The 12,350-nt window shown below is 42.6% G+C and overlaps 1 pseudogene; it reads right to left on the reverse strand.

Moving 5' to 3' along the window:
* Window positions 1-1,725: 1,725 nt before the first annotated feature.
* On the reverse strand, window positions 1,726-9,018 carry LOC100706328 (toll-like receptor 13; annotated as a pseudogene).
* Window positions 9,019-12,350: the final 3,332 nt, after the last annotated feature.

Consider the following 12,350-nt stretch of genomic DNA (forward strand, 5'->3'; position numbering starts at 1 on the left):
TAGGACCATATAATAATAAATATGTGCGTGATGAAAGTTGGGCAGCACGCTGACGTCCTTACTCCACTCTGTATGCTCGTACGGGTCTGACCCTTTCACTCCTTTGATTTTTTTCCTCGTACTTTTTTTTGCCTTTTCGTCACGTCTGTCTTTGTACGGACCTGCCGTGTTCTCCGTCGTTTTGTACGTAACTGTTTTTGGGGCAAATAAAATGCAAGTAGGGATTAAAACCGCAGAATTAATGATTACCGGTGCTGGAAATGCTACCGCTTGATGCAGTGTTTTGATTTTGTTGCCACGGGTACCCACAAAGCAATGCACGAAAGTCACGTGGTCTGTCAAGCTCTATATTACGAGATTGGAAAAATGAGGAAACATGAGAACCGTTTGGAATGAATCTACACATGCACGTTTGTTTTACTTAAACCGCTTTGGAAAACACTATCTAACATCATTAAAGTGCTGGTTAAGGTTAGGGATAAGGTTATGGTTAGGAATACATGGCTGGGACGTGTGACGTGGGAGCGTCATTCTACTGGATTTCATCCATAACCCGGCATGTAGCATAAGAACGCGGACGGTCACCTTTTGCGTTCCTCAGGAATGCCGCGGGACGTGACAAATCGTCAGTATATTATGCCTCAGGAGTGAGAACGGGCTGGGACAGGTGAGGGCGGAGAGAACTCAGAACAATCAGAAGGTAAAATCACCCGCGTTTACTGTGTGAAAGCTCCGTGGTTACAGACGGTGGTTTGGCTTAAAACAGACTGATGAATCACCGCCACCATGTCTCCGTGTCCCAAACAAAACAGGAAGTCCCGTCAGTTTCTCCTTATCATCAGCGTGAGGACATAAAGTCTTTGAAAAGGACAAACATCGGCGAGCTTCAAACTGTCTGAGTGATGAGAAGTGTCACAGCAGAGCTCAGATGATGGCCCTTCCTGTCATGCTACCCGACTCCTCAGGACGACTAGTGATGGTGACTTGCGAGCAGTATTTCTTGTCAGTATTAGTTAGCAGCACTGGTTAGTCGTAGTTATCAGTAATTAAGCATCAGTTTCCTGATCGGGGGGTTTGTTGGTCGTCTGCAGCTGCAGAAGGATTTTCATACAACATGAAACACAAAGAGCAAAGTCAGATTATAAATGAGTCCAATAAAGTATCTCTCACTTTAATCTGAGTTTGATTAATTAGACTGAGCCCTGCTCACTAGTCCTGTATGAGGAACACAGCCACACTGCCTTGTCTGATCAATACTGACACATTAAGGAGGCTTTGTTTGAGGAAATTAAAAGTATAATTAATCAGTGATGGTCTGGGATTTTTTTCTGTTCTGAACCAGATTAATGTTCCTGATCAATAACACAGTGATGCTGCAGTTAAATATGCAGCAGCTTTATGCTCCGGATCAATAAAACACCGATGCTGCTGCCTGCTGAACACGCTGTAAACACAAAGACACAGAGACGCTCTGAAACGGCAGACGACCAATCATCACTGTGGATATGAAAGTATTCTCACACAGATTGCTCTTAACTGAGATTAAATAATCATCTGAGTCATAATTTAAAATGTCATTTTAAAGATTTGATTAAAACAAGCCAATGAATGAGAACCACAAAGAAACAACAATTTCATGAACAAAAGGTTGATCAGCAGAGCCACCATATTTATTATTAATGCAGACACAGGTCATCATCATTCATGTAACTGAAACATGAGCACGAGTCTGTGGATTAGAGCGTCTTCGAGCCAAAGACACGGAGCTGCAGGCTGGCTTTCAACAAAAACGTTCCCAAAGCTCTTCAAACAGACTTCGTCTCTCCAGCTTTGACATTCCTCATCTCAGTCCGTGTGGACGAGCTGCTTTAACCTAACAAACCATTTCTCCCAGTCACTGACGTTTTACTCAGACCAATGTTAGCCCAGCAGTATTCAGTGAATCCTATCACCTATTTGAACCAAATATTCTGCAGTACAGCTGTTATAGGTGACATTTTAGCCCAGTGTTGCTCAGTGACTGCTCTGAACATCAAAGGTCTGCTCTTATTCTCAGCATCCTGCTGGTCCCCTCAGCAGCTCGGGATTCTCATTCCTGGTCTCCAGAGCTCTCCGGACGTTCTGCCAGAAGACTCCCGGGTGTTGGCCGGCCTGAGGCCAGCTCAGGTAGGTGCGTTTCTTCACCAGCTTCCTCATGCGGTAGTATGGAGACAGCTGCCGGGCTGGGATCTTCTCCGGGAACAACAGGATCAACACGTCCTTCTTCTCGTCAAACAGCCGGAAGCTGCAGCAGCACAGGACACATGTTTCCTCTCATGTTTAACCTGGACCACACTAACTTAACAAGACAGCTTCAAATAATTATGTTTTTGAATGCATGTCAGTCAGAGGTGGCAAGTAGCAAGTACAAATACTGGAAAAGATGTCAAAGAAAATAAAACAGTCAAGCCAAGCAGACAGGATAATAGCAGCCAGCAGGGTTATTATGTTAACTGTAGCAAACCAAATGAAAAACTAAACTCTGTGAGACAAAAACATCTCAGATCACTGAAAAAGGAAAAAAACTACCTGAAATGTGTTAGCTCACAAAGCAAACAAAAGTACAGAAGAAATAATCTTAGTTTCAGTATTAATTTGGTAAATGTTCTGTCAAAGGTTGGGTGATGAGGCTTTGAGCGATGTAGTTATTGCGACTTGTCTACAAGAGTCGAAAACTTCTGTGTTTTTATTGAAATACCTGAAAGCTTGCCTGTTACAAATGCCCTGCATATAATAATCATTAACAAGATTGACACTAAAACTAATGAAAAGTCAAATTGACATTTAATTAAAAACAGAAACCTGGTTGCAGCAGGATGATTATGTTAGTTTAAATGAATCAACACCCCCGAGTCATTCTAACTACCAGAAACCTCGAAGCACAGGCCGAGGGGGCGGTGTGGCAGCAATTTTTCACACCAGCCTATTAATTAACGAAAGACCAAGACAGACTTTTAATTCATTTGAAAGCCTGATGCTTAGCCTCGTCCACCCCAGCTGTAAAACTCAGAAACCAGTCTTACTTGTTATCATCTATCGTCCACCTGGGCCTTACACAGAGTTTCTCTCTGATTTCTCAGACTTTTTATCTGATTTAGTGCTCAGCTCAGATAAAATAATTATTGTGGGTGATTTTAACATCCATGTAGATGCTAAAAATGACAGCCTCAACATGGCATTTAATCTGTTATTAGACTCAATTGGCTTCTCTCAAAATGTAAAAGAACCCACCCACCACTTTAATCACACTCTAGATCTTGTTTTAACATATGGCATAGAAACTGAACATTTAACAGTGTTTCCTGAAAACCCTCTGCTGTCTGATCATTTCCTGATAACATTCACATTTACAATAATTGATTACACAGCAGTGGAGAGTAGACTTTATCAAAGTAGATGTCTTTCTGAAAGTGCTGTAACTAAGTTTAAGAATATAATCCACCCACTGTTATCATCTTCAATGCCCTGTACCAACATAGAGCAGAGCAGCTATCTGAACGCTACTCCAACAGAGATCGATTATCTTGTTAATAATTTTACCTCCTCACTACGTACGACTCTGGATACTGTAGCTCCTGTGAAAACTAAGGTCTCAAATCAGAAGTACCTGACTCTGTGGTATAATTCTCAAACACGTAGCCTAAAGCAGATAACTCGTAAGCTGGAGAGGAAATGGCGTGTCACAAATTTAGAGGATCATCATTTAGCCTGGAGAAATAGTTTGCTGCTTTATAAGAAAGCCCTCCGCAAAGCCAGAACATCTTACTATTCGTCACTGATTGAAGAAAATAAGAACAACCCCAGGTTTCTCTTCAGCACTGTAGCCAGGCTGACAAAAAGTCAGAGCTCTACTGAGCCAACCATCCCTTTAACGTTAACTAGTAATGACTTCATGAACTTCTTCACAAATAAAATTTTTATCATTAGAAAAAAAATTACCAATAATCATCCCACAGATGTAATATTATCTACAGCTACTCTTAGTACCATCAATGTTAAGTTAGACTCTTTTTCTCCAATTGATCTTTCTGAGTTAACTTCAATAATTAATTCCTCCAAACCATCAACGTGTCTTTTAGACCCCATTCCTACAAAACTGCTCAAAGAAGTCCTGCCATTAATTAATTCTTCGATCTTAAATATGATCAACCTATCTCTAATAATCGGCTATGTACCACAGGCCTTCAAGCTGGCTGTAGTTAAACCTTTACTTAAAAAGCCATCTCTAGACCCAGCTGTCTTAGCTAATTATAGGCCAATCTCCAACCTTCCTTTCATATCAAAAATCCTTGAAAGAGTAGTTGTCAAACAGCTAACTGATCATCTGCAGAGGAATGGCTTATTTGAAGAGTTTCAGTCAGGTTTCAGAGCTCATCACAGCACAGAAACAGCTTTAGTGAAGGTTACAAATGATCTTCTTATGGCCTCTGACAGTGGACTCATCTCTGTGCTTGTCCTGCTAGACCTCAGTGCTGCATTCGATACTGTTGATCATAATATCCTATTAGAGCGATTAGAACATGCTGTAGGTATTACAGGTACTGCACTGCAGTGGTTTGTATCATACCTATCTAATAGACTCCAATTTGTACATGTAAATGGAGAGTCCTCTTCAGACACTAAGGTCAGTTATGGTGTTCCACAGGGTTCAGTGCTAGGACCAATTCTGTTTACATTATACATGCTTCCCCTAGGCAACATCATTAGAAGACATAGCATAAATTTTCACTGCTATGCAGATGACACGCAGCTCTATCTATCCATGAAGCCAGGTAACACACACCAATTAGTTAAACTGCAGGAATGTCTTAAAGACATAAAGACCTGGATGGCCGCTAACTTTCTGCTTCTTAATTCAGATCAAACTGAGGTTATTGTACTCGGCCCTGAAAATCTTAGAAATATGGTATCTAAGCAGATTCTTACTCTGGATGGCATTACCTTGGCCTCCAGTAACACTGTGAGGAACCTTGGAGTCATTTTTGACCAGGACATGTCCTTCAACGCACATATTAAACAAATATGTAAGACTGCTTTCTTCCATTTGCGCAACATCTCTAAAATTAGAAATATCCTGTCTCAGAGTGATGCTGAAAAACTAGTTCATGCATTTATTACTTCCAGGCTGGACTACTGTAATTCACTATTATCAGGAAGTCCTAAAAACTCGCTGAAAAGCCTTCAGCTAATCCAAAATGCTGCAGCAAGAGTACTGACAGGGACTAGAAAGAGAGAGCATATTTCTCCTGTTTTGGCTTCCCTTCATTGGCTTCCTGTTAAATCCAGAATTGAATTCAAAATCCTGCTCCTCACATACAAGGTCTTAAATAATCAGGCCCCATCTTATCTTAATGACCTTGTAGTACCATATCACCCTATTAGAGCACTTCGCTCTTGCACTGCAGGCCTACTTGTTGTTCCTAGAGTATTTAAAAGTAGAATGGGAGGCAGAGCCTTCAGTTTTCAGGCCCCTCTTCTGTGGAACCAACTTCCAGTTTGGATTCGGGAGACAGACACTATCTCTACTTTCAAGATTAGGCTTAAAACTTTCCTTTTTGCTAAAGCATATAGTTAGGGCTGGACCAGGTGACCCTGAATCCTCCCTTAGTTATGCTGCAATAGACGTAGGCTGCCGGGGATTCCCATGATGCATTGAGTTTTTCCCTTCCAGTCACCTTTCTCACTCACTATGTGCTAATAGACCTCTCTGCATCGAATCATATCTGTTATTAATCTCTGTCTCTCTTCCACAGCATGTCTTTCATCCTGTTTTCCTTCTTTCACCCCAACCGGTCGCAGCAGATGGCCCCGCCCCTCCCTGAGCCTGGTTCTGCCGGAGGTTTCTTCCTGTTAAAAGGGAGTTTTTCCTTCCCACTGTCGCCAAAGTGCTTGCTCATAGGGGGTCATATGATTGTTGGGTTTTTCTCTGTATTTATTATTGTGCTATCTACTGTACAATATAAAGCGCCTTGAGGCGACTTTTGTTGTGATTTGGCGCTGTATAAATAAAAAATTGAATTGAATTGAACTAATTAGAAAATTATTATTATTACTTCCAAAACATATAGCATATGCTGCATTAGTATAAATGAGCTCATCTTTGTTATGCAGTCCTTTAGTTAAGCTAATCAGAAAGTGATCCATATCCTGAACAACAGATAGAAAATGGAAGACAGCGCCCCCACCTGGCCATCTGGATCTCTCTGGAGCACCACTCGCTCTGCAGGTAGCTCCCGCTGATCACACAGATGGTCTTCCTGCTGCTGTAGATGGCGTCTGTGATGTTCTTTATGATGGGTTTACCTGTGGATGGAGAAGGGTTAACGTAGATGTAGCCATTAGATGTTCCTGTCATTGGTTCTGCTGGTGACACTTGTCAAAAAGGTGAAATTGACATCAATGCCAAAATCTTCACAGCCCTTTTTTTTTGTAGTGAGAAGGCCTCATCGAAGTCTGCAACAAAGGCCGCACAGAACCAAGCTTCTGAAGGGCCCATAGGGCTCACTCAGAGGGAGTGTAGTGTGCTCTGGGGTTTCAAAGCCACAACTGTGTTTGGAAAAAAACTGCATCTCAGTTATTACGATAGTCCTGACAAATGAGGGGTCACCAAAGGTTGTCGGTGGTTGTCCTCCTTTTCTCCTCACTGTTGTTTAGGCAACTTCTGAGCTTTGAACAATGTCCACATTTATTTATTCCTCATACCCAACTAGTCACTGCAGATGGCTGCCTCTCCATGAACCTGGAGATTTCTTTCTGTTAAAAAGGAGTTTTTCCTTTCCACTGTCGCCAAGTGTTTGCTTATTGGGAGTCATTGGATTTTTGCAGTTTTCTATGTATTATTTTACATTTTTTGTCTTACAATATAAAGTACCTCAAGGCACTGGATCCTGTGCTTCTTACAGGTTTGATTATGCCGTATGAATTGATGGCTGTTAGGGTTCATGTGTGATAAACACCTAAGAAAACCTGTGTGGTGGGACAGGTGGTGGGGATGGACACACCTGCATGGCATCTGCAATCATGCCTCGCCAGCACAAAAAGCGGTGCTCTGCTCTGTGGCTGGCAGCTGGGAAGCTGCAGCCGAGTATTAAGTAACAGCAACTGTACTTAACAATAAAGTATGCTAAAAAAGTATAAAAATGTGGACTAGTGTGCCGTGTGTCATTCACAACCTGAAAAAGGTCTAAATCAGTTATTCAGAGAATTCCTCTGGGATCTGTGTTGGTCCACTTTATTTATTAGACATCTTTCTGCCTTTAGAAATGTTATTTACCATAAAGTGAAATACACTTTAAGTGATATGCTGACAGCACAGAGTTGTACATGTCCTAACTTTCATGCTCCCACTTGACCAACAAAATTTGTCAGGACATGGACGTTGGCTTCGAGGACCACACTGACTTTTGATGATGACCAAATTAAAAGTCTTTCTGCACACTTGTGATTTGACCCAGACATGTTTAACCAAAAATCCCAAATGACATGAGGGAATATAAATAGGAATTGACAAAAAAGGTTTACCTGATTGGAAGCAATATATTGCATATATACATCATTGTTGAATATGCAACATTTCCAAACGTCAACCTTCTTACTTCATCATAGCACTCAAATCCTGACACCTTACTGAGATCTACTACAAACTGTTCCACCATTTATCAAACTTCAGATGTGTCCAGATTTGTTTTACCAGCTGTATTTTAATGTATTTTATGACTAAATAGCCCCTGTTATTTTTATAGGTTTTGAAGAAAAATGCAATGGTTAGGGACAAATGCAATCGCATGGCAGGATGCTGTAAACGGACCAAACTTCAGTCAGGAGAACAACTGAGATAATCCATCCACAATACGAGGTTAGTCATTAATATACTGCTGCATGGGCAATTCAGATGTAGAATAAAACTGAATGCACGTGCACTCGATGTAAAGACACGTATATCTAGGCAGAAGGACAGTTGCAACCTACAGCCTCCACAGAGGATACAAAAACCCAACATGTTAGCTGAACTGACTGAAGAGAAGAAAACCTTCAGCGTGTTGTTTAAACAAAATGAAACAATGGCCCAGAATTCTACCTGTTATTTTTATAGCAAAAACTGAGAATTGATTTTAAAGAGCAAACAAACAACAGATGAAAACAGGCAGATTTACCTGGTTGGAAGTCTCTGTGGTGCAGACAAAGTCTCCATCCCTGCTCACCTTCCAGCACTGGAAGGATCTCTCGGTAAACCCAGTCCTCGTCGCGGACATTGTAGGAGATAAAGGCATCGTAGTGATGAGGAGCTCCCCTCTTCCTCTTCATGCTGTCATAGATGAAGGCTTGGAGTAGTTGAAAGGCATAGACTAGCTGCCACCTCAGGAAGTGGTAGATGAAGGATGTGAGGAGAGTTAGAAGAACCACACACATGCTGGAAATGAAGAAAAGGAAGATAGTGTCCATCCAACAGGCATGGATGTCAAAGTCAAGCAGCATATTGCCTTGTTCAGTGACAGGAAATGAACAGGTGTACTGGTGGGCATTTACGACCTGAGTTTGCTTGTTGCTCTTCACCCACTCAATGAAGCTGGCATTCGTGCAGTCACAGGTGAAAGGGTTATTGTCCAAGTCCAGGTATGTCAGTGCAGGGAGAAACTGAAGACCTTCTCACTAACTACTGTCAACTTGTTGTCACTGAGTTTGAGAAATCTGAGTGCAGACAGGTTGGCTTGCATCAGAAAATCCAAAGATTTAAGATTACTGTTAGAAAGATCCAGGACCTGCAGGTTTGGGATTGGAAATAGTTCAGGGTCCAGATCTGACAGATCAGTGTTCTTGATGGTCAGATGCTTTATTTGGGGATTGAACTGAAACGTGTCTACATGAGGAGCAGAGATATAGATGTTCACTGCTGTAAAGTCCTCTAAGTGTTTCATAGCCTGAAACATTTCACTTGGTACATCTAAGGGGAAGCTGGTGTGATCACTTTCACAAATTACTGTGAACCTTTTCAAAGATGATAAATAAAAGAAGTCTTTGTAACGGTTTGGATGAGGACTTCTGAAACTGCTTAGAACCTTAAAACTGATTGTAAGATTTTCCAAGTTCTGTAATTCACTGAAGGAAGTTTCATAATAGAGTGGAAGAGATAAAATAAGACTTTCAAGGTTCTCCAGCCCCCAAAAGGCCATTTCTCTCACCCTCCAAATCTGCCCTGATAACACATTCAAACTCTTCAGGGAATGTAAGCCTTGAAATTGTCCTTTTTTAACAATAGACAAAATTTTTTTGCTCAAATCCAAAAACTCAAGCTTCTGCAAGCCACTTCTGAAAGTCTCTCCAACTGTGAACAACTTGTTGTGACTGAGGTCTAAAACCTTCAGGTCATTAAGATTTTCAAAGACACACCCATCCAGTTTGGTAATGCAATTAGAGTTTAGGTCAAGTTCTGAGAGTTGTGTTGTGTTCACAAAGTCCTCACAATGCACCTCAGAGATGAGATTGTGATACATAATAGGGCTGGGTATCGTCACTGATTTCTAGAATCGATTCGTTTCCGATTCACAAGGTCCCGAATCGATTCGATCCACGATTCGATTCGATTCAATTCAATTCGATTCGATTCAATTAAATTCTATTTGAATCTGGGAAATTTTGACAGTCAGAAATATTATAATTCAGATCAGTACATTGACATATTTTTGTATCTATAAAAAGGAAGCTGACACAGCAAGACTTTATCAAAGGTGTGAGCGTCACAGCAGATGCCTTTGTGTCAAAGTAGCTGAAGATAAAACACAGAAAAACATGAAGGTGGTTTTCCTGGCCTGGGATTTTATAAAAATATTCTGCAGTACATCAAAAATGAAAGAAAACCATTAATCATCATATGAACGTTACCTCTGACGTTACAGCGGTTTTATTAGAGACACTAAGCGTTTTGCATTTTGCATAATTTTAAAAAGTTTAAATTTGTTCAGTATTGAACGGCAGAAATTAGGTTTTCTTTTCAGAAGTATGTAAAAGGAAAAAAAGGAAAAAAACAGCGGCGGACGGCGCTGTAAACAACGGTAGACTTGTACGTAACAAGCAAGCGAATAATGCAGAAAACAGATTTTTAGACGGGAAACTGTTCTTGAAGTACAGAGAGAGAGAGGGAGAAAGAGAGGGAGAGAGGGAGAGAGAGCTGTGCATGAAGTGTGATTTTATCATGGTGGAACCAAAACAGTAAAAGTCAGAGTGATTTCATGACGATGTTTATGTGAAGCGTAGTTTGGATCTTCTTGTGCTGCTGGTTCAGTCAATATTGTTTGGAGAGAGATCAAACTAACAGCTTTAGAATCAGCGCAAAAAGGGCGTGAACACAAAGCGCGGACCCGCCGAAACATCAGAATCAGCGAGCAGTCGGCTTTCAGCCCCGACCGTGTCCGTGCAGTTGTTGTGCCAAAAAGTGATTGTCTGCCAGAAAGTGATTGCCGTCCGCGGGAGCGCGCACAGCCGCTTAAAGCTGCAGCGCCCGTCGGGTGAGAAAGGTGACATCTCACTGATTCTGATCCGCGGGTCTGCGCTGTGTGTTTACGTCCTTGTGCAGAATCCGTGTACCTGCTCTCATTTACTGTTTTGGCTGTTTGGTGGTTGTTGAAATTTTGTGAGGTTTCACCTGAGATTCAAATAAATTTATATTAAAAAATCGATTCAGGATTTTAATGAATCGATTTCACGTTATCCAAGCCAGAATCGATTTTAATCGATGAATCGATTATTAAAACCCACCCCTAACACATACTTAACACCTCGAGGGAGATAAGGCTCCGGATGTCATCTGGCACCTTGGTGAGCATGTTGGTATGTAAAGTCAGAGATTTCAGTTGCTTCATGGAGTCTATGGAGCCTTTAGGCAGTATGATAATGTTTGTGTTGGACAGATCAAGCTCAGTGAGCTGAGACCAATTTAAGAGCTCTCCAGTTGAATTGGTGAGATGGTTGTTAAACAGATCAAGTATTCTCAGGGTTGGTATTTGACAGACCATAGATAAAAGATCTTTCTCATTCCACTTTTCCATGTAATTCAATCTCAGATCCATCAGTGAATTGAGATTCTGCGAGATTTTCTGGAACTCTCCAAAGGAATTTAGAGGACAACTAAGATACAGGTGAGTATCTGCCTATCTGCCCCGTGAGTTCAACTCGGTCATCACCACGGCAGTCTACATCCCACCCCAAGCGGACACAGGTATGGCTTTGTCCGAACTACATGATGTGCTGAGTTCGCTTCAAAACACAGATCCGGGCGCAGCCCTCATTGTAGCAGGAGAATTTAATAAAGCGAACCTCAGACAAGTCATGCCAAACTTTTACCAGCATGTCTCGTGTCCAACGAGGGGGGACCGAATTTTGGATCACTGCTACACACCATACAAGCAGGGCTACAAAGCCGTCTCACACCCGGCTTTTGGGAAGTCTGACCAGAACGCCATCTTCCTCATCCCCCAGTATAAACAAAACATACGGAGGGAAGAAGTAACCACAAGGGAGGTGAAACGGTGGTCTGCCCAATCAGAAGCTACGCTACAGGACGCACTCGACGACGTCGACTGGGACATGTTCAGAGCATGCGCAGTCAACATCAACGAGTTTACGGAAGTAGTAGTAAGCTTCGTCAACATGCTAGCGGAGGAGATTATCCCCACTGCGAGAGTCACCACATTCCCAAACCAGAAACCGTGGATGGACAGATCGATCCGCGCTGCGGTAAACGCCAGGACCGCCACCTACAACGCGGGTCTCGCCACTGGCGATATGAGCGCCTACAAAGCGGCATCATACGGCGTCCGGCGCGCGGTGAGAGATGCCAAACGCCGGTACCGGGAGCGTGTGGAGTCCCGCTTCCACCAGGGCGACACACGGAGTATGTGGCACGGACTACGCACCATTACGGACTACAAACCCAGGGACACTGCGCTGATCAACGCCGACTCTGCATTCACCAATGAGCTGAACCAGTTCTACGCCCGTTTCGAGGTTAGCCAGGCGGCTAATGCTATCTACCGCTGGACTACCGAGGACAATGACGTCATCAACGAGAGACCGGTGACCAGCTTCGCGGAGCATGACGTCCGAGCGGCATTGAGGAGAGTGAACACAAGGAAAGCGGCGGGGCCAGACGGCATCACCGGCCGTCTGCTGCGCTGCTGTGCTGACCAGCTAGCAGGTGTGTTCACTTACATCTTCAACGAGTCTCTGGCGAAGTCTGTGGTCCCCACATGCTTCAAAAGATCCACCATCATCCCAGTGCCCAAGAACAGCAAACCCTCATCCCTGAACGATTACCG

This window comes from Oreochromis niloticus, linkage group LG22 (assembly GCF_001858045.2).
Source record: "Oreochromis niloticus isolate F11D_XX linkage group LG22, O_niloticus_UMD_NMBU, whole genome shotgun sequence".
NCBI classification, from domain to species: Eukaryota; Metazoa; Chordata; class Actinopteri; order Cichliformes; family Cichlidae; genus Oreochromis; species Oreochromis niloticus.